At 39.5% G+C, this 25,824-nt stretch overlaps 1 long non-coding RNA gene across 1 annotated transcript in view; it reads right to left on the bottom strand.

The window, feature by feature from the left end:
- LOC135257561 (uncharacterized) overlaps positions 1-25,824 on the bottom strand; it is an 84,248-nt gene that overhangs the window by 45,252 nt on the left and 13,172 nt on the right. The window contains exon 2 of the long non-coding RNA XR_010330670.1: positions 25,579-25,693. This is a non-coding gene — a long non-coding RNA (uncharacterized LOC135257561). The remainder of the gene's footprint in view (positions 1-25,578; positions 25,694-25,824) is intronic.

The following is a 25,824-nucleotide window of genomic DNA, read 5'->3' as shown; positions in this document are numbered from 1 at the left end:
TTGTTTATTAGGAATGCAGTTGTGTAGGATTTTTTCCTCTTCTGTGAAGTGTCTTCAATCTTGTACACTCAAGGGTTCACTGTTTGCTTTCCAAGCAAGTAGTAATACATTATTTAGCAGTTTACCATAATTTATTTAAAAATGTAAGCCCATGCAAGAGATTAGTTTTCTTTTTCTTGCTGTGAAAAATTATTACCCTTGATGTTTCACCAAATTATTTGGATTCTTCCCCAGACCAGCATGTCCCACTGGAAAGATACCAAATTAAAAAGATTTTTTTTCTTTAAGTACTAAATGTTCCTAATGCCGTCCATTCCTACAATGTCCTACTGCATTTATTGCTTCATGCAAAAGAATAACAGCTGGAACACAGGACTTAGTTGGCGTTCACTCTCTCCATAAAGCACATAATAAGGAAAGCCACAATTTAAGTGACCTTTGCCGCATTTAAGTGCAACAAATGGAGTTCCTCCAGAAAAGTGAAATTTTTCCAACGGTGAGCTTGGTTCAAGCCGCTTAGTTAAATCGACTCATATCAAAGCCCTTTACAGGTAGTGGGGGAATTTAATGAGAGCCAAATGTAAATTATAATTTGCTCTACTTAGCAGTTATTCAAACTCACTTTCACCGGGTTACCTTAAAAAGGGCACTGAAGTGCATATATGGGATATACCTTCTGGTTATTATGAGGATCTGGTGGTTGTGGTAGGAACAGGGAAGAGCAAGATATGATAATATGAAGCAAACAAAATTGATTAAAACCTGTTAAGTAAGTATGTGAACAGCTGAACAGGGTGATAAAAATAATTGGCTCATTCTATAACTAATCAACTAGTGCTTCCCACCTAACTGCATATATTTTTATTTTTTATGTTGCACATTAACTATAATGAACATCAAGAAGCTTTATAATATTGAGGGTCCAAATATGAATACATTCACTGTTATGCATGTTTGAACACCCAGAAGGGACCAGGTGGAAAAAATAGATTTTATATGTAATAGCCCATTAGTCGTTATAACTAATGAGGCATTTTAATTGCTAAGATATGTTGATGTAGTGTGGAACATGTTAATATTTTCTGATCATTTTTGTATGTGTAAACTAATACACTCAAAATGTGCAAGTTCCGCAGTGTTTTGTTAAATGAAAAACGAGTACCTCACATTAAATAACAACAGTGCGTTTATCACTTCCTTGAACAGAAAATATTCAGAATTAAACATGGACATATCTTGCAGTCATATCGTACCATACCATAAACAATATATAACTTAAGTAAGACTATAAATCATTGTATAAATCACGTAGGTCCATGCACGGTTTGAGTAAACATCTGTGGTTAACCTTTCCACAAAACCAAATTAGTTCAACAGCGTTCAAAAAGCATGCTAAATTTGAATTTTCCATTAATGCTGTTCTATCCTAAGGATGTTTATTAGTAAACAGCAGATGTCCTTGTTTTCTTAACAAATTTACATAACATGCTGGGTGGAATTTCTTCCTTTTGCCACCTCTGTTTATCCACATGAATTCCCTGGAGATAGAGGTTTCATTTCCAAGAGATTATTGGCTTGGGCGATGGGCTTGAAGACAATTATGTGACAGAATGAATATTATCTTGCAATGCAGCTGCACAAAACTCTTATTATGACTTTATTTCACTAGTTATATAACTTTTGTCTTGATTCTCTTCAACAAAATGAACACATCCTTCTGTTTTTCTCTCCACTTTATGATTCCCCTTCATATTATATTTTTAGTGCACATATTCTTAGCGTCCTCGTTATCATCTGTTCTTCAAAGTCTTCTAACTTCTAAAGTTATTTACCGTTGGTGACATCACATTGTAACAAGTGCAACAAAGCAATATCCTACAGTAGGTATGATTACAATTATCACAAAGGCATTCAGGAAGCATCCATCATCATGCAATATTTCACCCAAATGTTTTAACAATATAATGCAGTAGCTTTCATCTTACATTAAAAATCAAAGAAATATGTACAGTTAGCTCCATAATGTTTTGGACAAAGGCATATTGTTCTTGATTTTGCTCTGTACTCCATGATTTTAGATTTGTAATCAAATAATTCACATGCGGCAAAAGTGCACTCCACAATGCTTGGAATATATTAATGTTATGTAAATGAAAGCAGTCATGTTTAGTACTTTGTTGCATAGTCTTTGCTTTCAATAACTGCTTGAACTCTGTGACCCATAAAGATCACAGGGTGCCAAGAATCTTCTCTGATTATGCTCTGCCAGGCCTGTACTGCAGCCATCTTCAAGCTTGTTTCGGGGGGTAGTTCCCTGAATTTTTCTCATCAGCTTGTGGAATACTTGTTCAATTGGATTCAGATCTGGTGACTAGCCAGTCAAGAATTTTAGCGTTGAAAAACTCTTTTGTATGTGTGGGATCGTTGGGCCTCATTCACAAAACATGCGAACGATCATACCTGATCGAAAAATTGCACGTAAGTATGTTTCCAAGAACAGGGTGAGGCTCGCTTGTGCTTTCTGAACCAGTTCTGTGGTATCGCTCAGTGGGGACACACAAGCGTGGTGTTTACGGTTTATGCACTGTTGGGCGAATAATCATATTTTGACCACGAACGTTCCTTTACTACAAATGATTAATTGGTGAGGGCAGTTTAAGTAGTGAAACAGTACATCAGTGTGTTTGAAATAAAAACTCTTGCATTTAACTGAGTCAAACCTTCAGGCAGGTATTGATTGAATCGATACCTCGGTCACAATGTCATCAGTCATCAGCTCGCCGAAAACGGAGCAGAAATGCAGTTTCTCCCGCTTGATGCACATTGTAATTCCAGTAAAGTTCCTCGGTGCACATCATAATAGCGCAGAGATATGAAATATAGTCATTCTGATTGTGAGTATTTTTTTCATCGTATGTGGCCAAGCTTTGGTAGTGTCACTACATTTTTCTCTATAGCACAAAATGCACTGGTTTCTATGCCATTTTAGTGCAGTTTAGTTTTTTTTTTTTTTTGAAATACAGTCCGGTCAATTTAAAACTGAGTCCTGTGGCAGACGCTTACAGATGAATGAGCTCACAAAAATGCATTTCACAATAAAGTGCATCTTCAATTGTGCATTTCACGATGGTTAGTGAACACGCCATTAGATGCTACACTTCTGCTCTCCAGTTTAAAATCATCCACGACTACATGTAGTTCTTACATACCGGGTAGTTGTTTGTTACATAAATGTTTTGAATTGGCCTGATTTACCTCTTGCGATTAGAAAGGTTACTGTTTTAACAGACTCAACACACTGCTTGTACTTGGAATTGTAATAGTAAGGAGATGGCATTCTTACGTCTGTCTAATTTCACTATTGGTTTGATCAGTTACATCTGGCATTTGCAGTGATTGGGTTGTGGAATGAGGCTAAATTAAATGCACCAAAGTACAGCTACAGAGCAAGATAATGGCAAATTCATGGTCCACTGGTCCCTGGAGACAGCCCACTGTGTCCTGGATGGTGTTCTAAGCGCACCCAGTTTTGGTACAACCAAAAATCAGATGTTTGACCGCCCAAGCCACAGTCCCCCCCCAGTCCACCCACCAATACTGTATTTTGGGACACACAGGATAGGAACTCTGGTTCTGTCACTGGCACTGGTTATGGTACAGTATGAGTATTAAGAACAAAACATACAACTATAGATGGATAAAAACAAAAAAAAGTTATCACTCTGATATAAAGGCAGCTAAACCTAAAATAATATTGCCAATAAAGTTGGAAGTTATCTTCCAAAGAATTTAAAGTAACTCAACTAAAGTAAGCTTGAAGTCAACCTGTCCTCAAATTCTAAAGATTTTTTTATTTATTTGAAATTAATGGCACCCTTCAATTGAGATCTTAGTATAATTAAAGCCTGCCAATAAAAGTTGCCTTTTGTGCAAGTTTAATTTAATGTGGGTGTCATCATCTAAAGCAAACAAAAGCCACATTCTTGTGTTGGTACAGACTGCAGTATAACGGGAACAATTTGACAGACTTAGAGCTGCGTCCTTTAAAATCTGTGAAGCAAGGGAGTCTATAAAGAAAGAAAAGAATAGCTCAACTTCTCTTCAGAAGAAAAAGGACATGGTGCTGGTAATCATGAATAGTCTCCAGTTTCACTAGAGGCATGAGATGATTATAAACTCCAGGCTCTCTTCAATAAAATGAAAATCTTTGCAGACATCACCAGGCCACAGACCGGAAAGAAACACTGCAGGAGTGGAAGAGCAACCAGGGCCACACTCACGACCATCAAATTCAAATTCAAAAAAATATTTTGGGGTTGTGTGTTCAATCGCAAGCCATCTGTCTGTAAATGCAGAATTTTAAGCGGGAATTTGTCAAAGTCCTTTCAAGGCTGATCCTCAACAGGAATAATCAAACATGAATCTTTTTAAGGTGCCTTATTTCAGCTAAATTGAAAGTCAGTATCTAATGTATTAAGGTGCCTTATTTCAGCTAAATTGAAAGTCAGTATCTAATGTATCCATCATCAAGGAAGAAATCCCATAAATTAGCAACAATCTTGAGAATGTTCCTTTCCATTAAAAAAAGGTGATCAGGCAGTGACGCCAGAGATGTGTGCACGCGTGTGTTTTCTTTTTCTGCCATACCAGAGAATAATATTTGCACTATATTTATTTATTTATTGATTTACGTGTTTTACCTTCATTGTTTCCCAGCCACAGAGAAGGGGCAAAGCTTTTTTAGCTCAAGTCAAGTTAATAGCATACTGTGAGTCATACAGTGGCATTACTGGAACATGCATCTGTTTCAGTAATCAACGTTCACAATTAATTTGCAATGTAATTTGCAGCATTAACCCCACCAAAGTTAAAATACATCTCCCTGATCTTTCACATATTTTTCATACAGACTCCAACTGAAACCAATATTTGGGATACTATACTAAAGCTCCCACATGTACTTCTACTGATATATCCAAACAAATCCACTACAAAGACGCCCTGAGGGAAATGCTGTGTAAAACTGTGTGTGAGAGACTGCAAGCTATTTTGAAGTTATTTATCAAAGTGTGTAAACCACAGTGGGGGGGCGAAGACAAATATTAGACCATATGCCAGAAAGTTCTTGTCAGGCAAATCCAAACACTCACATTTAAAGTGCAGGATGGCATTTTATGTTAGATTTACAGAAGAACTGACATGAACCTGTGGCAGGTATGCCATGGCTAATGTAGAAATGCCTCATTGAGATTCTATGGGCAGGTTGCTTTGTAATGAACAAGGGTGCCGCAGGACAAGCGAGTGAACACAGCTATATAAACTACAATGGAAGAAACAGCCCAGAGAGGGTAAGATTCCCATTATGAGCACATCTACCACCAATGCCCTAAGACAGGGCTGCCCAATCCTGTTCCTGGCGATCTACTGTCCCGTAGGTTTTTATTTCAACCCTAATTTAGCACACCTGATTCAACTAGACAGCAGGTCAACGAGATCTCTGGCTGTTGTATGAGGCGTGCTTTCTTAGGGTTGGAGTGAAAACCTACAGGACGGTAGATCTCCAAAAACATGTTAGGGCAGCCCTTCCCTAAGAACATGACCCACAAGACCAGAATGATTCTGTTAGGCAATTAGCATTGCAAATTAAAGCTTGTCATTGGTCTTCTAGACCATTTATATGGCTACCAAAATGGCTGCACAATTTTGTTTCAGAGGCGGGGAGAAACCGCATGCCTTAAAGCCTCGAGTTCATAAATAACTGGCTGTCGGACAGGCTGAGTCATCTCTGGAGCAGAGAACAACCATCTGATCCAACTGAGTGTTTATTGAGAGCAAGCCAAAAATATTTCCAATATAATGGAGGCAATATATCAGAATAAAGGCAACCCTCTGTACTGAAATGAATTAATTACAAAACAAATTAATTTTGGCTCCCATATTTTCCCACAAGTACACACTTGCAAAGAAATAGGGAAAATAAATTAATTCCTATTATTCTCAGAAATTCATTGCTTAAACTTTTAAGCTTAAAATTGATTGCTTAATCATCTTAGCTATGTGCATATTTGCGGCTTGCCATATTTCATACAAATGCTTGCAGATGCAGAAAACATGGCCTCTGCCATATAAATGTTAGCATGTTTCCACACCTCTGACTATGGGTCTTCAAGACTGGATAAAGTATGAATTAGTTATGGTTGAAAAGATGATCAGCACGGAGGGGAGAAACCCATTTCCAATGTGATACAGCAAAGTTTCAATATCCAGGGTCCGTAAAGGGTATAAACTGCCTGACTATATCACATCTGCACTCAAGATAAAATAAAAATAAATAAAACTGTCCGTCAGCTGTCGTTGATGCTAATACACGATGACTCCCATGCACAACACTGACTGTGGCACCTCCTGGGCCTTTATGTCCCTGCATCCAAAACAGTTGAAAAAGAACCACTTTCCCATTGCCAGATAATAGTCCAAGGAGCACAAGAAAGCCTCCACATTCTGTTCTGAAAGCATGCTGTATATGTAGATCAGGTGCTTGTGCACTACGCACTGCTTTATACCTAGACACTAAAATGTTCCAATAGAAGCTTTATTACTAATGGCACTAGAAGTACAAACCCAAGTTTCTACCCCTATGACTATGAATTATCATTCATTTCTGTTGGGCTGGTTCGTCCTGTTAAGGCGTTGCTCTAGTGCATGGATGGCCTCTATGGTATTGTATTGAATCCAGACTGCCGACTGTGGTTGGAAGCTCCAACGCACAATTAGCACATGTCGAACCCATATGTATGTGAAGCAAACCAGTATACAATACGTGACAACGAAACCAATAGAAGCATCAATGACAAACCAATGTGTGCATTAATGACAAGCCAATAGATGTGTCAGTGACAAGTCAATACGGTATGTACAAATGACAAACCATAGATGTGTCAATGACAAGCCAATATGTTTATATATACAAAATTGATTTTTTTTTCCCCTAAGTGGCACCACATAGTATCTCTCTATCTAAAGCTCTCTTTCAGTAGGATTCAAGTTAGAGCAATTGATGTGCTATGAATAGCTAGGTGCTTAATCCATTCAAATTTATGGTTGAGAGGCATGGACCGAATGACTTCTGATGGGTTGGGGGAAGAAGAAGGGTTGAAAAATATTTGTGACCTTGTCAAATCCGTGAGCACAAGATGAGCTGCTCAACCAAGAAAACGACAAAATGGCAGAATGATCCCTTCAGTCAGAAACATCAAACCTATCATTTCTGTGCCAGTGAGCTTCACGCGGCCTTGACTGACAGGTTATTTGAAATGGCCACCAAAACCACCAGTTAATCCTATAACCGGGTTAGCAGATAAAAATGCTTAAACAAAACAATCCATCTAAAAGAATGATATGCATGTTGATACCGCGCAGTTAAACTAGACCCATTCACACCATAGCTTCAGAGCCGCAGACCAGTGATTCAGTCCATAACATTCCTCTCGTGACAGTGAAATAGCTGTGTAATCACTGTGATCGATTGGAATCCAGCTAACCATTTCATGAGCATTGTCAAGCACAGCAAAATGTACTTGTATCTACACAGTGGCAACGGGGGGGGGGGGGGGGGGGGCGTGGAAATGCAGCATGACTGTGAGTGATTGATTGCTGAAGTACTCCTGGCTGCCGAGCGTGTGTTTGTATTGGATTTTATTAACAATTGGGACTCCTTGGAGGGATGGATTCAGGTTGTGTTGAGATCAGGCATTTTGGAACTGTAGCGCTGGGGTAGTTCAGTGGGAATCAAGATAAAAATGTGCTATTTCTATTTGCATGTATTTTTGCAGCGGGCAATTACACCGCTGCCAAGCACAATCAATATTCTTTATAAACACTGAGTGGGCTTGTTTAAACTTTTAATGAGAAAAACTGCCATTTTGACTTGTTTCGAACGATCTACATTATTGAAACCACCGTGAACTAAAATCAATTCAACATAATGAAAATATTATTCCAGCTAGGCTACGTATAATCGGGCCTATGTGTTAAAATATGTTAGCATTTCTACAGCAGCCATTTTCAGAATGCAATGAGCTGCTGAGCATCAGGTGATTTATTTTACTAATCCCCAAGCACACGAAAAAAAGAAACCGGGCACTTGTTTGTGCTTTTACTTTTAATTGCCTTTCATTGAGATGGAAAACATTATTTCCAGCCCTTTGTTTGGTTAATTTCCACCTCTCTGTCGTGTTGGTCTTTCCGTTCCTGTTTTCCGCTCTTCTGCAGTGTCTTCTGACTCAGACGAGACTGTTTACATGAGCGCTCAAACTCAAGACATTTGATTATCGAGGATTATGTATTTAGCACATTTTGTCAACACAAACTTTTCTCTCCAGTAATTATTTGCGTCTGTTTGCATTTCAGTTAGTTAATTATGTATGACAAAATGGATGCATTTTAGAAATAAAAGTTGTACTCAATGCAAATTTGAAGAAAATTGAAGCAAGCTGAATGAAAAATAACAAGTTTCACCATTAACTGCTTTAAAATAATATACCAAACAAATTATCATCCATAATCATGTGCCATATCTTCATAACTGTTGTTTGCTCATGGTGCTTGATCTAAATTTCATCAATAAATTTGTAATTGTACAGATTGATAATAATGTCTAAAATGGAGTGCTTGAATATTCCTGCTTTACAGTATAAATGGCTGCAATGTATCAGCAATGCAGTGCATTTTAATACTGCATTGCTCAAACCTGTCAGAAACTGATCTAATTTCATGTGTCTGATCTCGTTGTCCTTTTCAATTCTCCCAATAGAGAACTTTGACCAAGAGGCTAACATTGCACCTCTGCAGAATCTACCCATCCAGCGCTGGGTATTAACATTCAGATTGACTTCCCTTAGACAGGGGGGCATCTAATATCTGTCATATCATAAATGGAGTCAAAGAAACTGCCGCAGTGAGGACTCATTTTTTCATTCTCTCCCCTATCAATCACACTAGACATACGTGGAGTTTCAGGGTCAAGAGAAAGGAAGGGGTTATCAGTCATTAACATAGCTGCGCGAGTACGATGCATTGCTGTCCACACCCAATGGCAACAGTATCTGAAAGGACTCAGATAACTGCTTTGATTTGGAGAAATACTATGCATAGGCAGAGTGGTTCTTTTCGATAAAGGCTATATTACATAATGATCGTCAATGTTAAAATAGGTTCTATGCTGCCTATGCATATCCAGTACCGAATCAAATAATAATCATATATACATCCATATTCTATAAAATCCTATACAAGTTAATAATATGTTTTCCCTGGTATTCAGGTGGAATAAATAAAATATAGATGTATCTGATAACATCTTATGATGCTTGAACACTGCTTTCAGTCTATCTTCAAATGAGGCCAAGCGTAGAAAACAAAAAAAAACATCCAAGAAACACGTTTCAACTCATCATGGACATGCCTGCACTTTACTTAGTGTACTGGGGGGCCTATTTCAGTTCATAAGGAAGAAAATAAAATTGACGGCTTGCGGCAGGAGAACGTAAGAGCCGAACGGGAGGAAATTGCAGCAGTGGATGTGAAACCACGGCCATCAGACAATCACTCAGCGCTGCGCCAGCGTCGAGGCTCGACTCCGCATCGTTATGTCGGCCGCAATAAAAACCATTTACGCTGACTATTTTTACATGCTGGCCAAGCGTTCTGAATAAATGAATTCGAGATGCAGATTCCACGCAACTTGTGGACAGGCATGTACGTTATATAAAAGCAGGTATACTGTGTACTCAAAATCAGTATCAGTCCATATTTGCGTTTTGTTTAAACTTGAGATTTGTGAAATTAGCAGGACCAAAATTTGTCTCTATTCAGAAGCATTTTATTGGTTCTCTGTGTTTGATTTGATCAGTTTAAACTATCACCTTTGCACTTTTGTTAATTACACAATCAGTAACTATAACATTCACATCATGAGCAATCTGAATTGAAGGTTATACACCTGAAATGACCTTTTTGACTGCTTATGAATGTATTATGAATGCATTATGTGTGTCATTCAAAGGCCTATAAACCTCAGGCAGATTTAGGCCACACAAGTGGTGGTACTTTACAATACAGTAGTCAATGTAGCCGTCTCATTATGTACCATTTTAGAAGTGTTAATTGGAGGAATAAATTAAACTTATATTAGTCTTATGAATGGGTACAGCATATTTTTACAGAATTATGATGATAGGTGAGTAAATTCAAAAGGGTAGGGGTGCATGTTCATTGCACCACAGAGGTATGAACCCCTACAAAAAGCAAACAGCCCACGTTGGGTGAAACAAACATGCCATATGTTTAATATTAGGTAGCGCGGTTCGCGCTCTATATAAGGCGACAATGAAGGGAAGTTTTTGTTATGCCTCATGCTGCCTAATAATAAGCAGACAGCATACTTGCTGAACATGATATTTATAACGTAATGCCTTTGGAATGCTCATGAATGCATAATGAGTGCTTTATGAAGATAGACTTAATGCAAATCCTCCAAAAATATAATGCCAGAATATTGCTGGTTTTATATAATATGGCCACTTATTCAGCATTTCAGTGCTGTTAGAAAACAAGTTCTGTACGTCAAAACTCTGCAGTGAAAAAAATATAATCCTGTTTTGCTTCAGTGGTTCTGATAAAACTGTGTGCCAGAATTTCTTGCCGGGGAGTACACGGGACTTTAGAAACAGTTATGTTATGCCTCAGTCTCCTAAACCACAGAAATTGCACAAGAAACTTAACATACCAGGTAGCATTCAATATTAATAGGGTGTCTATAACTAATGCCATTAAGAAACAATTTCACTCGTGGGATGTAATGCTACATTTACCACTACATTACCCCTCTCCCCAAGTCTAACATGTTTGTTGATTGCAATCCAAGCTATTCATATGTTGCTCCTGGTGATCTCCTAATTTCTCTTTCATATGGAAGTAATGGGTGAAGACTTTTGATCACATGGGAAAACTGCTACCGTGCCTACGGAGGCATTTATGGGATGGGTGTTTCAAATTCACACTGCAACTAACAGTCAACGGACAAAACTGTTATTTAAAGGTAGCCCGCAATTCTGTCTCATTCTAAACATTTAATGAGCTGCGTCTGCTTGCATGATTGTTATTGCATTCATTTTTGTCCTGTTCTAGATGTTTTTGTTCACACACGCACACACACACACACACACACACACACACACACACGCTCCCTCCCCTCTCTTTGTATGCACTCACTCCATCATATAACAACATAACAACACCAAACTAATTCTTACTCAGTGTATATCTTTTAAAATGTTCAATAAAACTACCTGAATTGTCCAAATGTGGATTCAGAGGTTCAGATATGGATGTGGTAGTCTGCCAAGGTTATTTTTTTTCGGCACCTCTGACTGTGGGTACACACGACCAGCAGAAACTTGCAGCAGTTACACCTACGACTGAAAAAGGCGCGCCCCCACCTTCCTCGAGGAACCGGGGGAGAGTGTGGCCGAAGGGTAGGAATGCAAATGCCCGAGGTCTGCAAACATTTCGCTGTGGCCCAGTCAACAGCGTCTGCGGTGAAATGTATTCACACTGCTGACCGATAACGGCCAGGGCAGCCATACGCATCACCAGCCCCCGACAGAATTGCCACATGCAATCCAGGCCTCTCCTGAACCGTCATTTCCCTGCATCTCAAAGTATTACATCCCCCCGTAGATTCCCCCGCGACCGGATGAGATCCCACAGGAGCTGCCACACAAACTGGCTCGGTTCTGAATAACTATCCCATTGGCATTATGGCTGAAACTGGCCAATCATAACTTACTGAGACATGGCACGGGGCAATCTGTTACAGCATGACAAGCAGAGAGCGTATTGCTAACATGGGGGGTGGGGGGGGGGGGTGGCATCCATGTTGTGCTGCACAATCAGATCAGTTTGAGAAGCGATGCTGAAGGCAGCAGTACAGATGGTGATCACAGTAAGTCTTGATTGATGGTCCTTCACTGAGAAAACTACAGAGCTGTTGTTTTCCCGCTGCACCACACGTTAGGTAAAATAATGCCTTAACGTTCATTTAAGGCACACGTGGACAGCGTTGGAAAAGTTAAATTAATGCTGAAAACATCTCTGTTTTTGTTCCAGCTTGTTAATACAGTACATCTTATTTTTTCAGTTACCATTTACCAATTCTCTAATTTATAATGTGTGGTTATGCTAAGGGAGTTGTAGCTTGTTCCTACATTTAGTCACTGTCAGGTTAATTAAGAGAGATGTTGCTTGTTGTGTTCTGGGACGTTGTATTCCACTGAACTATAAAAAAGGTTTTATTAAACTCAAAAAAAGCTGACAGTATGCTATACTGGATGTGTGGCCATATAGTTTCAAATATAATATTAAACACTAAGAATTATTATTATGACATTATGATAACTGTTCTACAAATGTGTTGTATTGTTGTATTGTATGATAGTGTTACTGAAATATGTTTTTGTATGAATGCCTCTCCAACATAATCATGGCAATTTTATCTTTATATAATCGGCACATCCGGTGTTCTGTGCACCCAACACATTGTGCACTACTAACACGGCAGAAAACTGGAAGTAGCTACAGTGCCTCATGACAATCCATCCTCCAGAAAAGTGATACAACCCCTCCCAACACTCACTTGATGCGAAGTGGTAAGTAATGAGGAAAATGACATTTTTATAGCCTGCTTGATTCAAAATACCAATGTTGCCCTAATCAACTCCATTATGACGAGTGCAATGTCTAATTAAAATTAGAGTCCTAAGTGTTTCCCAGCCTGCAAGCTGGCACATAGGGGGCACAGCTTCTCTTTGGTGGTCACAGCCACCTCCCCCCCTTTCCACCCCTCAAATAGTCTCAAAGTTACAGAGCAAAGTATAATGAGCTGGTTTTGTGAGTCCGCTCAGTTACCCACTCAAAGAATGTCTTGGAAGTGAGAGGAGAGCAAAGTAATCAAAGGAATGTTTGGGCCGTGGAGAAAAGTGTGCCAGACTCTACATGAACAACAGTTATCACTGGAGGGGGGTGGGGGGGGCATTCCCTAAGGAAATCCCATGGCAGCACAATAGAAAAAAGCTGAGAGCTCGAATTGCCATGGGCTGCCGTTTCGTGAGACAGATAACAAAAGACAACAGAATCGAAAAGAAAAGGCAGCATTTTCCACCTTAAAATGCAGAAGTATTAAATAATTAGATTCTGCACCAGTTGCACTGGGCACATACATTTTATTCATCTGTGAACAGATGTTGCTAGGGGATTACTCAAACATTAAAGGAAGTTCAGCATATTTCTCACCCACTTAAGATTATTTAGTCATCACAGCAAGTTCACAAGCCCAATGTAGTAGAATCCAACACCAGCAGCCTCTGGGCTATTTTTTTTTTTTTTTTTTTAGGAAGGTAGTAGTACATCTTTTTTACTCACTAACTATTCAGTAGAGGGGGGGGGGGTTAAAATCCAACCATAAAACTGCTAACAAATGCACAGTGGTAACTCTAGAGTTTATGAGTCCAAAATTATGTAGGCCCTCTGTATCAGAGTAAGATATGCATTATTAGAGTTTATTCTGCACTGAACAGTGTATTGATGATCAAATTTAATGTGTGTCCAACAACTTAATTTGAATATATAAATGTGCATTTATATATAACCACCACCATTTACAGGAAGGATCTCATATCATATCCATGAAGTTAAATAACCTATCCAGTATGATAATATTTCAGAAATATCAGTACTGTACCATTGCATGTTGCATGTTTACAAATTATGCAGAGTATTTTATGGCCACTCACAACCGTGAATAAAATGACTTGTTTTCAAATAATTGCTTTATAGCAGATGCAATATAACGCATGTTCAGTGGTAAACATGTGACTCATAAATTTGAATAAAATACAGCGAACAGAAAAGGCTGCATAATTGGCGCCTTGTTATAATACAAAACGCAAATAAATACACATTCTTTGCTGCCTTCAGTTCGTGCAGTATTTCAGACACTGTGGACCAGCCACCGGATAACAATGGAAGCTATGTAACGCTTGTATTTCTCGTCTGAATAAAGTTCCTATTTTATGGGTTAAAACCTATATTTTTTACTACAGCCAGACCCAAACAGTGGGTGGTACATATGGTTAGCATTCATGAGGCAGTCTCAGTTGATATGTAGCAATATGGCTACCTGTTATTAATGAGTCATTTGCATATTTGCTGAAAACAGTTCATTACCTTTTCATGCACACTTTAGTTTGGCTTCTGTTAATGAAGGACTGACAAAAATATAATTTAATTGAGCTACTATCATTCCATCTTCCATGTATAAACATTCTATCAACATTATTAGTGGTGTAGTCATAGAAACAGTAGCAGTACCAATTTTTAAAAGGGCTGAGATTAATATATTTTTAAAAATTGTAAAGCTGCATTGCTGTCGTTTTCACAGCAATACAATTTTTCTTTCTTTTTTTATAAAGGATCTCACATTGTACAGGTTTAAACATGGTTGAGTCCTGTTCATTTTGTGGTTTAAACACAACAGGGATATGCAACACCTTTTCGCAGAATATGTGTCAAATTATCTTTGTATTTGTGTATGCCACGTTTGATACCGAAATGAAATGAAACCTGCTAAACTCCCAACGAGATTGTATAATTGTCACACCTGCAGAAAAAACACCAGCGCTCTGGGGACAAAAATAAGAATTTCTACCCCCCAAGGTGAGGAGTTGAGATCGTCTTGGCTCTGTTCTTTAAGTAGTCAAAGTTGTAATAACCTCCAGAGAGGTTACAGTTGTATAATTCTGGTTTTTCTACCTCTCAGATTGTTTAACCCCCCCCTTCTCTCTCCCTCTCTCTCCCTCTCTCTTTCTCCCTCTCTCTCCCCCTCCTTCCCTCTCCCTCCCTCCCTCTCCCTCTCTCCTTCTCCCTCTCTCCCTCTCTCTCCCTCCCTCTCTCTCTCTCTCTCTCTCTCCCTCTCCCTCTCCCTCTCTCTCTCCTCCTCCTCCTCCTCCTCACGGGAGTCTCCACTTTAATTTTTCTCCATGAGTGCACTAGATTTATTGCTCCAGTAAATTTCTGCGAAAGAGAAGAAGGCGCTCCGGAGCCCGGGGGACCCTCGGCAGGAGATCACCTGACCGCGTTGTGGCCACAACTGCAACAAAAACACATTCCTCAGGAGCCATTTGTTATTCCAATTCTAATCCCAGGCCTAAAGGGGGAGGGGGGAGGGGGACAGGGAGGGGGACCGGGGACGGGGGGGGGGAGGATGCTGGGAGAGGCAGAACACCAACACCAGCTACAGAGAATGTGCACAAGGACATTCGCCTGAGAGCTCTGCGGATAGGGAAAGCAGTGATTCTACAGTAGATCCTACAGCCAGGGATCTGCCTGTAGATCAGTTATACAATGATTTATATATTTTTTTTAAATGACTGGCTTTTATTTTATACCACAAAATGTTGGTGTTGGTTCACTGCTCGCAGTATTCTCTTTATTTAGCTAGCTCTTCTTCTCACATGAATTAAAGTAGGAATTAATTAAACATTGCATGCGGCATCCTTGGCTCCAGCAGAGAGAACACAGGGCTCGAATTGATGGTTGGACCTGAGTAGGGGAGACCCAGCCAGCCTTGGTGCATTATGGGTAGATGTGTCATTATGCAAAGAGGATATTAAGCAGTATCAAAAATTAAGCAGTATCAAAATCTTTGCTTATAATACTTGAACCTTATATTGTTTGCAATGGTAATATTATTTTGTCAATTGTGACTCATGTATATTTAATGTTAGCTTTCCCAGAAGATTTTCAATATGAAGGCTTAAAGAATCACAAAAAAGCACAATTTTCTAGGCTTCACAAACTCAGAATATACAACCAAACAATTATAATCAATCCACTTAAGATGCAAAAACCCCAAAGACATTGTTGTTGCCACTGAATTACACAAATAGGTTACATAAATGTAATTACATTTTTGAAGCTTCATTTCTTTTGTTTTGTTTGTTTTTTCTGTAATTTCTTTTTTTGATAACAGTCCCAAAGGTTTCGTTACCCCCTCCCCCAAGGTATATTCTGTCATCTGACAAGCATAATCATCAGATTAATTCAACACACATTTTGATATTGACTAAGCCTTTTTGGTATTCCATGTTAAGAAATTATTTAAAAAGTATTTTCCAAGATAACCTTTTGAAATAGGGTGAAGAGAACTGCCATGAATTTGACTCAAACAGACACTTTCTTTGTGCAAATGCATTTGTATGATATGTTTTGATCTGAATCACAACTTCTTGAGGTTACATTTTCTAGAGGTGATAATCCATGTGATTTATTAATTTGATGTCTATCAGTGCTATTAGGGCCTTCCTGGAAAAAACAAGCCTGAAAAGAAAAATGGAGGCTTTCAAAGGATTCAAAATCAAAGCTGCACTCTTACCTTTGTGTTACTGAAAACAAGCACATAAATGTAACTCTGAGTATATTACATGTATAGCGCACATGCCAGTAAAAACATAATTTGGGAGATGTTCATAACTATACTATTTCTATATATTTCTATTTCACATTAGTTCACAATACATATACTCCAAGCTAATTATGAAGTATATCACATGGTTTGTGTGCTTATAGTGCTTTATTGAACATGTTATACAAAATAGCACTGAAAAGTTTTGACAACAATATTTAAACAAATAATACAGCTTATGATACAGAATCAGGCAGCAATAATTGACTATTCAGTTCCCTTTACAGTCTGAAACAAGGTTCAGATGATGCTGAAGTTAGGAAATGCATCAATACTGCAGGCACTGCAGGGTTGAGGGTGGGGATTGAGGAGGTGGGGAGGCAGCTGGATTTACATGGTACTAGACATGCCAACAAGATTAGGAGATGTGCCTTTCCTGGGCCTTGAGGCATATCAAGAAGAACAAATACTTCCACATCACTGGAAATGAGGCGCTTGTGGCCTACAGCAACAGGAAGTAATTTGTACCTGCTATTTTTGGCTGTCACACTTCGATGGCAAAAAAAATCCCGAAGCAGATGGGGTGAAATAATGACACTTTGTTATATTATCCAGCTAAATAACCATGTGTTCATATATTGTTGATGGTACAGATTGCGCATTGTTCTATTCAAACCAAAATGTGCAGCAACAATGGAGTTTCGAGCAAATATTTGCATGCTCACAGTCACATTTTCTTCTTTCTTCAGTGCAATGCACATTTTAGAGTAGGTCTCTCAAATTGCAAAAACACTCTATAGTGTCTATTGATTAAAATACTGTTGATGTCTTGCCAACCCACACAATAGCACATTACCCCCCAAAAAAGAGAAAAAATACCCTTGACATGCCTTGTAGGTTTATATGTCAAGATGATTCATTATGCTCCAGTGTTCAGTATTCTACCAAACTCCCTGTAGCTAAACAGTTTCACATATTGAGAATGCCAGTGGCTCAGAAACATATTGTACACATTTCAGGTTCTTTCTCAATTAAGCTACCTCTGCTTGTGCAGGGGTTCAGATTGATATCAAATGTTGGTGAAAGTAAAAGTGAGAAAGGGAGCTAAAGACCTAATTTAGCTAAGTTTCACACCAAATTGGATCCCAGTTTTTTTTCTTACTGCTAGTATTTAATACCCAGTTATGTAACACAATCTTGTTCAAAATACAATGGTCTGTTGTCAATGAGAAAAATGTTTCCTTTTGCAAAGCTGTAGAACAATGAATATAACTTCATTCACAGGTTAATACATTGTCCTGGTGTCATTTTGCATTGACAATAGAAGGCTACTTTGAAGTTATGTTTTAAAGTAATGTTAGAAATTAGTTTCATACAGCATTTCTATTTACAGTAAAGTAATGGTTACCGTATTTGACATTACAGTAATGCCACTGTAATTCAATCTACAGTAACTTTTACTGGCAATGTGACTGTAATTTCCACAGCAACATTATTCGAGATATCAACAAAAAATTCAGAAATACCGGACATTGCAAACAAACTTCAAAATCAGCATACTCTCTGTGAAACACCTGAATGTTGGTCTGCCTATATTAACTACTGGGTGGGAAATCATGCTATATTAAGACAACATAATTATAAAAATTATACAAATTGGACTTCAAGTGGGCAGGAAAATGGAATTGATGTGTGGGCTGCCTGCTCCCACGTGTTTCAGTTCAATTAATTTAGCTTTAAATCCTGCCTTTTTCAGTTAGAAATGCACATATTGAGCACTTCACCTTGGCTACCACAGAAAATGACTAAGACTATGACAAAGTGCCCTCCAACAGCTGGGAAGGAGGCAGGGTCTGTCTCTCTTACCCACAAGGCACAGAGCTGAAGCCATTAAACATGGCAGACATTTTTTTCAGTTAGCGAAACTTCAAACAGTTCTCGCTACTGATTTAAAGATGAAAAGAGCTTTCGATTTCCTGAGCTCCTATCCCATTACCGTCCAGCCTACTATGGTTTCCTACAGTCAATATACTGTACTGTTTCACTTAAGAAGTCAGTTGAAGAAGAAGAGTACTGGAGAATATGTTCTGCATTTACCAAAAAAAATGGAGGGAAATTCCAACCAAAAGAAGAAGAGCTAGAGACAGAATCTTGTAATCTCTCCCAGACTCAAATCAGCATAACTTTATTCTTGGAGGTCATTTTAACTTCTGCTTGCATCCTGTATTGGATCCCCATCCAATAGCCCATGGTATGTAGCAAACCTACAGCACAATTGCAGTCCTTCCTTTTGAATATGGGATTTCAGATCCTTGGAGATTCTGCTATGGTGTGAGGTAGGGGTGTGGTAAGGGAAGTGTCTAACATCCTGTTTGAATCAGGTTTTTTTTTTAAACTAGGCAAGGCAAATAAGCAAGAGTTGGAAGGTTTGTCTGCGGCATCAATAAGAATAAGACCCTGAACTACATGCTGAACACCCAACACGCTTCATGCTGAATGGCCAGCAAAGGGTAACACATTGGAAACTGATCGCGACAGGGAGAAGGTACATGTAGACATGTAGAGTTATCATCAAGACTGTGCTGTGCACAACACAAATGGCACACAAATTGATACATAAAACTAGATTCATGTAAGGAATTTAGTGTACAACTGTATAAACCCCACAAAAAAAAAAACATTATACTGTGTATCCTCAGGAAACATACACCCCATTCCCCTTAAAAAGGAGCCAGGAAAGGCAACATTACATCCACGGCAGCACCTGGTCAGATGTACACTGCAAATGCACGCTTATCATGACGGTCACGAAAAAAAAAAGGGAGATAAATTTTTACAATCTCTCTGCTGTTGCGAGCTATTTCTGGACGCGCTCCAAATTGCGGCTCGGTCTGAATGTCGGTTGGATCTCGGACCGGCAGACATCACGGGTGAGTACCCCGTGACCAGCTCTCTCAGCTGCCAGCTGGCTGAGGACGAGGAGGAAGGGTGGGCGGCTCGGGCTGTCTGAGCCACGCATTTGTTTCATCTTTGCAGCCCACGATCGACAAATAATGTACTACAGAACATAACAAACTGTTAACCTTGTTTAAAAAAGCGCAAATAAAAAATAAATAAAAAAAGGAGACGGAGACGGTTAATGCTTTGGATCGGAGTGATCTCTTAAGTGCCTCTAGCACTGGGTCATAAGCCAGCCTCTTAGGAAGATGAGGATGAAATAGCCGTGTTAGAATTCACTGATCGATAGGCCACATAGCGTGCATCCTTAAATTACGTGGGGTTATTGTAATTAACAGATGATGAACATAAAAACAGTTGAGATTTTTGTTTCAGGAAAGTTGAATACCATTAGCATGTAACCATAGCATCTTATTTGAATATATTGAATATAAATGAACTTGAATATAAATGTTTGTACTTTGGTCTGCTATCCAATAAATGTGCTTAAATTAATTGAACTCTTCTCTACCTGAAATTAAAATAATAAAAAAAAACCACAGGTGGCCTAACCACAGGCACCCTTTACACCTGCACTGCATCTCAATCTGATCAGGCGTATATTTGGGCATCCCATTGGGTCTTTATTGAGACATAATTAGTGCAATTCACATGATTTTTTTAATTGGATTGGGACCAAAAATTATATTACTATACTTTCTTAAGAATTTTGATGGTAATATAACCACTGGGACAGTCAAATGTAGGCACCTGATTTAAGTACATTTTTGGTTCGCTTTTTATTAGTGATGTACAAATCCAGTCAGCTCTTCAAATCCCACGAAATGACCCCTATTTTGTATAATGGAACGCCTATATTTAACCTGTGAACATCACAAGCCCAGTGCCAGAAAGTCATGAGGGGCATTTGAAAAAAAACTGGAGGCAGCACCACATAAGATGAAATTTAAATGTTTATAAACAGTTGTGCATCTAGCTCTTCCGGATTCTTCTCCACAGCCAAGATTCACAGTAGCCTACTCAGTTTATGTTACCTTGTCACAAAAACATGGCAAAAACGTTGGGGTGTAAAGAGAATTTTCCAAGAAGATTTCCGATTTTTTAGGTCTCCAGCTGGGATCGAGAACACGCTTTCTGTAACCTTACCTTTTACCTTAAGATTACTTTCAACTTGTTTCTGTTTACTTTGCCTGATTAAAACAGACAATTGATTCACTGAATAACTGATGAAGGCCAATTTATTTTGAGGTAGCACGATTGTTCTTTGCTTCATAAACTTGTACAGTAGGCTATTTCCTATATTCACATTTGTGATGACATAAAATGACAAAATGTCAATATATCATATGGATATTCTGCACAGCACAGATTTTCATAAATTGGTTTTCTAGCCTGAATTATGCGTTGCACTCAACACTGGTTTGAGACACTTAGAGGTTTTCATTTGTAAATGATTTCTAATGTATAAATCATTTTGACAAAGTACTGTTATAAAATAAATTACATTCTGTAACATAATGAGAAGAAAACACGAGAACATGAGATAAAATTCAGAGAAAGATTTGGAATATTTTTGCCCATTATTCAGTGAGCCTATTATTGTCACCTCTTTGTAATTTCTGAGCTCACCGGTGCTCTCTTTCTTCTTAATGATGTTCCAAACAGTTGATTTTGGTTAGGCTACGGTTTGGCCTGTGTCTCTAATTGGCTTCCTTGACTTTCGTTAGAACTCTGGTCCTCATGTTGACAAACGCCAATAACAGACTCCAGCGGCAATCAAAAGGCTAGAATCAAAACTAGACACTGAAAGCTCTCTTTTAATGGCACTACGGAAACAACTGAACACACCTGACTAGTCAGAAACACCTGTGAGGCCATTCATCCCAAACACTGTGATGCCCTGAAATGAGGGGACTATATTTAAAAAGTACTTTCTACATGGTGAAACCAATATGTATAAAAAAATCCCTTAAATAAAAGCTGAGAATGTGAATTGTTTGATGACAAATCTATGAACATGATGGCACTCACTGCATATATATATATATATATATATAGACACATGACACATGCATTACATTGGTATGAGTCATGCAAATTGTAGTAAACAAGTTTAGTGAATAACATTTTGTGTGCTGTTTTATGTCGATAACGCAGATAAACATAAGGCTGTAGGGTCAAACTCATTTTTAGAATGGAGCATAAAGCAAATGAGCAATGCCTCGGGGAAGCTGCTCATGTTCATTTACATCTCACAGCTTATGTGACTCTCATAATTCATGTCGCAGAGGCGATTATTTAGTTTTGTACCTTTCTGTTGTGGTAATTATTTTATTCCATGAGAGTCATTGCCCTGCTGGCATGATGAGACAGACTTTAATGAAACTGGCTGACGTAAAATACAACATATCCCTGGCAACTGTAATAAATCTGTCAATGTTCACTTCATATTTTTCATATTCAAAAAAAAAGGACACCGTTAGAATTATAGTTATAGCTATTGTTTATTGTTTTAATCATTGAGGAGCACAAACACAGGTCTAAAAACACTACATCTGTGATGTGCTGCCTGTTTTTTGCATTATAAGCTAAATTATATTTATTTTCAGATAGAATAAAAAACTTGCCTCTACAGTTTTTGTTACAACATAAACTCAAAAATAACTGTATCTCATCTACGCAGTAATTAAAAAATGATGTGACCACCGTTTTCCTTTCTTTTTTTTAGGTTTTGGGGAACAGTATAGCGTACAGGACGTGGCACTTGAGCGCGGCTCTTGTTTTTTTGGTGACGCCTGACAGATAGAGGCTCAGAGTGTGCGGGTCCTGGCATCCGTTAAATAGGCAGATGTGAAAGTGTTAATGGCGGCTGAACGCTCTAACAGCGTTCGCCGGGGCAGAGGGCGGCGACCCCCGAGGGGTGTTGCCCTCGCCCGCGGGCGCCGATTCCGCAGAGGGAGGAGGGAGGGGGGAAGCGGTCCGAAGCCCGACCCATTTCGAGGCGGTCATGCCCGAGAGCGAACGCCGGCGGAAAGCAGGCGAGGGGCCGGCTACCCCGCGGATATCGGCCTCAAAGGCACGCGGCCCTCGCGTGAAGGACGTGCGCATTTTCAACGCGCTCGCGAGATATCGCCTCTCCCCCGCCGTCGAATAAACACACTCACATCCTGCGTGTGCTGCTACGTATACAGAGCGCCGCGACAGATAACGCGCTGACATTTCTTAGGCGACAATCTATTGGGCCGCTGCGAGTCTCAAAATCAATTCATTATGAATGAGAGGCTGGAATTATTCATATTATCAGAGATTTGACTTCAAACCTCCTCTCGACTGATGAAATTTCATGCAACGCAGGGCTCCATTTCGCATTTGAAGCTGTACAATTTGTTTCTGGCCTGAATGGCTCTTCTTCTTAAAAATGCTTTTTCATTTAACCCTTAAACCTTAACCTCTTGGGACAATGACCGGGCAGTGCATATACCATTCAATGAAAAAAAGCAGTTCATTCAGAATGCTAACAGGTTTTGAGTACAAAAACAAATGGAAGCAATTAAGCGATGGGTGGTTAATCTCAGTATCAGGGACGTGACCTGTTCATACCAACGCCTGATTATGAGGTTGAAATCAGGCAACCTTTAAATCGTGGTGTTTTTCCACACACACTGTGAGCTTTCCAGGGCTGGAGGTTTTGTTCCGTCACTTCATTAGGCCGATAATTCTCCCGAGGAGCGCGGTGTGGGCAGGCCGCGCGCCGTTAGCGACTGTCTGGTACGATTCAATTCTCGGATTTACGCCTTTATTATCTTTTCATTCTCGCTCCTCGGTAATCGGCGCAAACGAGGCACGGGAGCCATTACGCCTCGATCAGATCTCGTCCAGGGCGCCACGCGCAACTTTTTCGGCGCCCGCAATTTGAAAATGCAGATCGTCTCGCGGTTTGCGACCCCCGACTTAACGGAGCTGCCTCGTTAGCGTAGCGTCGCGCGGGAGGAACCGCGGGTCGCGGGGGGGGGGGGATTCGCGAAGGGAATGCCGCGGAGGGAAGCGCCCCTCGCGGGGAAAAGGACTCCCCAGGCAAGCGCGAGGCGGAGAGCCCCCGGGAAGCAGATGCTGAATTGCCGCTCCGCCGTCGGGGGAAAGATGATGCTTTAATGTGTTCATTACCTTCTCTCCGCTCTTCACTCGCCCAAGAAATCTAATACTTGACATGCAAGGGGAGACTCGAAGCCAGGAGAAACAATTACACTGATGCCAGATATTACAGATTATGAATCACTTCATTTGGAGTATTAAACAAGCACAGAATATATAAAGAATAACTTAATTCCAACCATCATCCCATAACATCATTCCAGATATATAATGTGCTAACAGTACTTCCTCTATATTGACACACAGGTACATAAATAGCCACCATTCTTGGACCAAAAATTTACATTTTAGACTTATTTTCATACATTGTACACCATCCATTATACCTCATATGGATGGAACCTGATGTAGGCCGAGCAAATAATCAATTGCTCAGATGTTCAATGTGCAAATCATTGTGCATGCCTAGTCATTTTCCAGAGGCGTTTCCACAGACTGGGTGGCCCTCGGTAGAAAATCCCAAGGGACCCTTCTGGCCAACTTCCACTGACATCATGTTACCCAAAACTCCTAAAACTCAGCCCTGGGGGGGTCCTCCAATGGGCCCCAAGCTGCTGCCCGCCTTGCCTGTTCATAAGATTAGCCTCTGTAGCTTTCTATATGCTGTTGTATGACAATATGAGCTTATATTCATTATATCTGATGTAGAAACTGAATTCCCCTTCGTTGCTTGAACGTGATAGATAATTCACTGGAAGACTCCCTAGTGATGTCATAACTCTCCATGCAGAACAGATGACTCAGCTGCATTAAACATAGAAGCAGTCCGCAAAAGGTGCCATATTTTTCGACACTAGTGAAAGGAACCCTTGGTCTCCTTACAGGAAAGTCTCTACACATATCTTTTTTTCTTTTTTTTCTTTCTTATATTTACTCTGAGATGCAAAACACGAGAATAAAAAAGCCAGAGGAAGAGCACTATTGAATTCAGCTGACTCCTCACAACTGCCGCATTCCTAACATATTTATGCACTGCATACTCCCTTCCCCCCACTATGCACGTTTGCACACACACACACACACACACACACACACACACACACACACAAAATGTCATTACTGGTCAATTACCGAGTTCAAATATAGCACAGCGGCCAAGTTTTCATGAACAAAGATTACATTTTGCCTCTGAAATTACCATCAAGTGCCCTCTCTTGTGACAGGCAGCTGACGACATTTTACTGGGAATTGGATGCACAGCCATGGAGAAATGTGTACATTTGTTTGCCAGAACATGCATTATATTCTCTCGTATATTCTGCATTGTATACAACGCATCATACATTCGCAATTTGCTCCCTCTTTCAATACTCCCTTAAGCCTCCATATGTTTGGGTACTGAAATTTGGAAGTATAATTTTTCCATCTGTAAAGATGTCATCTCGGTTGGTATATAAATACAAAGAAGGATTTACAAAAATGGCTACCTTTCTTCACTGTGGTTGGTTCTCTGTTCAAATGAAAATCAAGGAAATATTCTAACGATATCATTCCACTTTCCCCTTCTTTATTAAAATAGAGCTGGAAATTTGTTGGAAATTTGTGTCAAACAGAAATATTTCCAGTCTTTTTCACATCTTCACAGCACCCTGAACTGTCAGTGGTTCACTGCATAAAAATGCACTTATGTCTGGTCCTTGAAAATGTATACATGGCAAGTCTCACCCTCTCAGATTTCTTGTGATTCCACAGAAGCGGCAGTAGATATAACCAGTCATGATGCTATATCTATTTTTTTTTATGATTATAAAACATACTGGACATTTGCAAGCAAGCAGTATAGATATTTGGACATTTAAAATATCTTTCAAGTTATCCCCAATTTTCCACAACTCCCCCTTCCCACCCCCACACCCCCCCAAACAACATACACATTTCCATCATTCAGTCTTAGGTTTTCAAAATGCACACCTTCCCAGACAGCAGCACGCTTTATTTCGAGTACTTACGGCTTTTCTTTGATCTTTGAGTTCATGCAGTTCCCTGGAACAGCCCCCATATCGTCACATGTTGTTGTCAAAGGTCTCACCTCCGCTGACTTCACTGGGACCTCATTTCTTCTCCCTATAAAAAATGTATAAATGCTAAAATTATCTGTCTTGGTGAGAATTGTTTGAGACTAGCGAGCTCAATTCTTTGCGTCTGAATGCAGATTGGGATGTATTTTTGAAATGATCTTCATCTTTCATTCTCCA

The sequence above is a fragment of the Anguilla rostrata genome, chromosome 6 (assembly GCF_018555375.3).
Source record: "Anguilla rostrata isolate EN2019 chromosome 6, ASM1855537v3, whole genome shotgun sequence".
Lineage (NCBI taxonomy): Eukaryota > Metazoa > Chordata > Actinopteri > Anguilliformes > Anguillidae > Anguilla > Anguilla rostrata.
The sequence above is the reverse complement of the archived record's forward strand: the minus strand, read 5'-3'. Positions and strand labels throughout refer to the sequence as shown.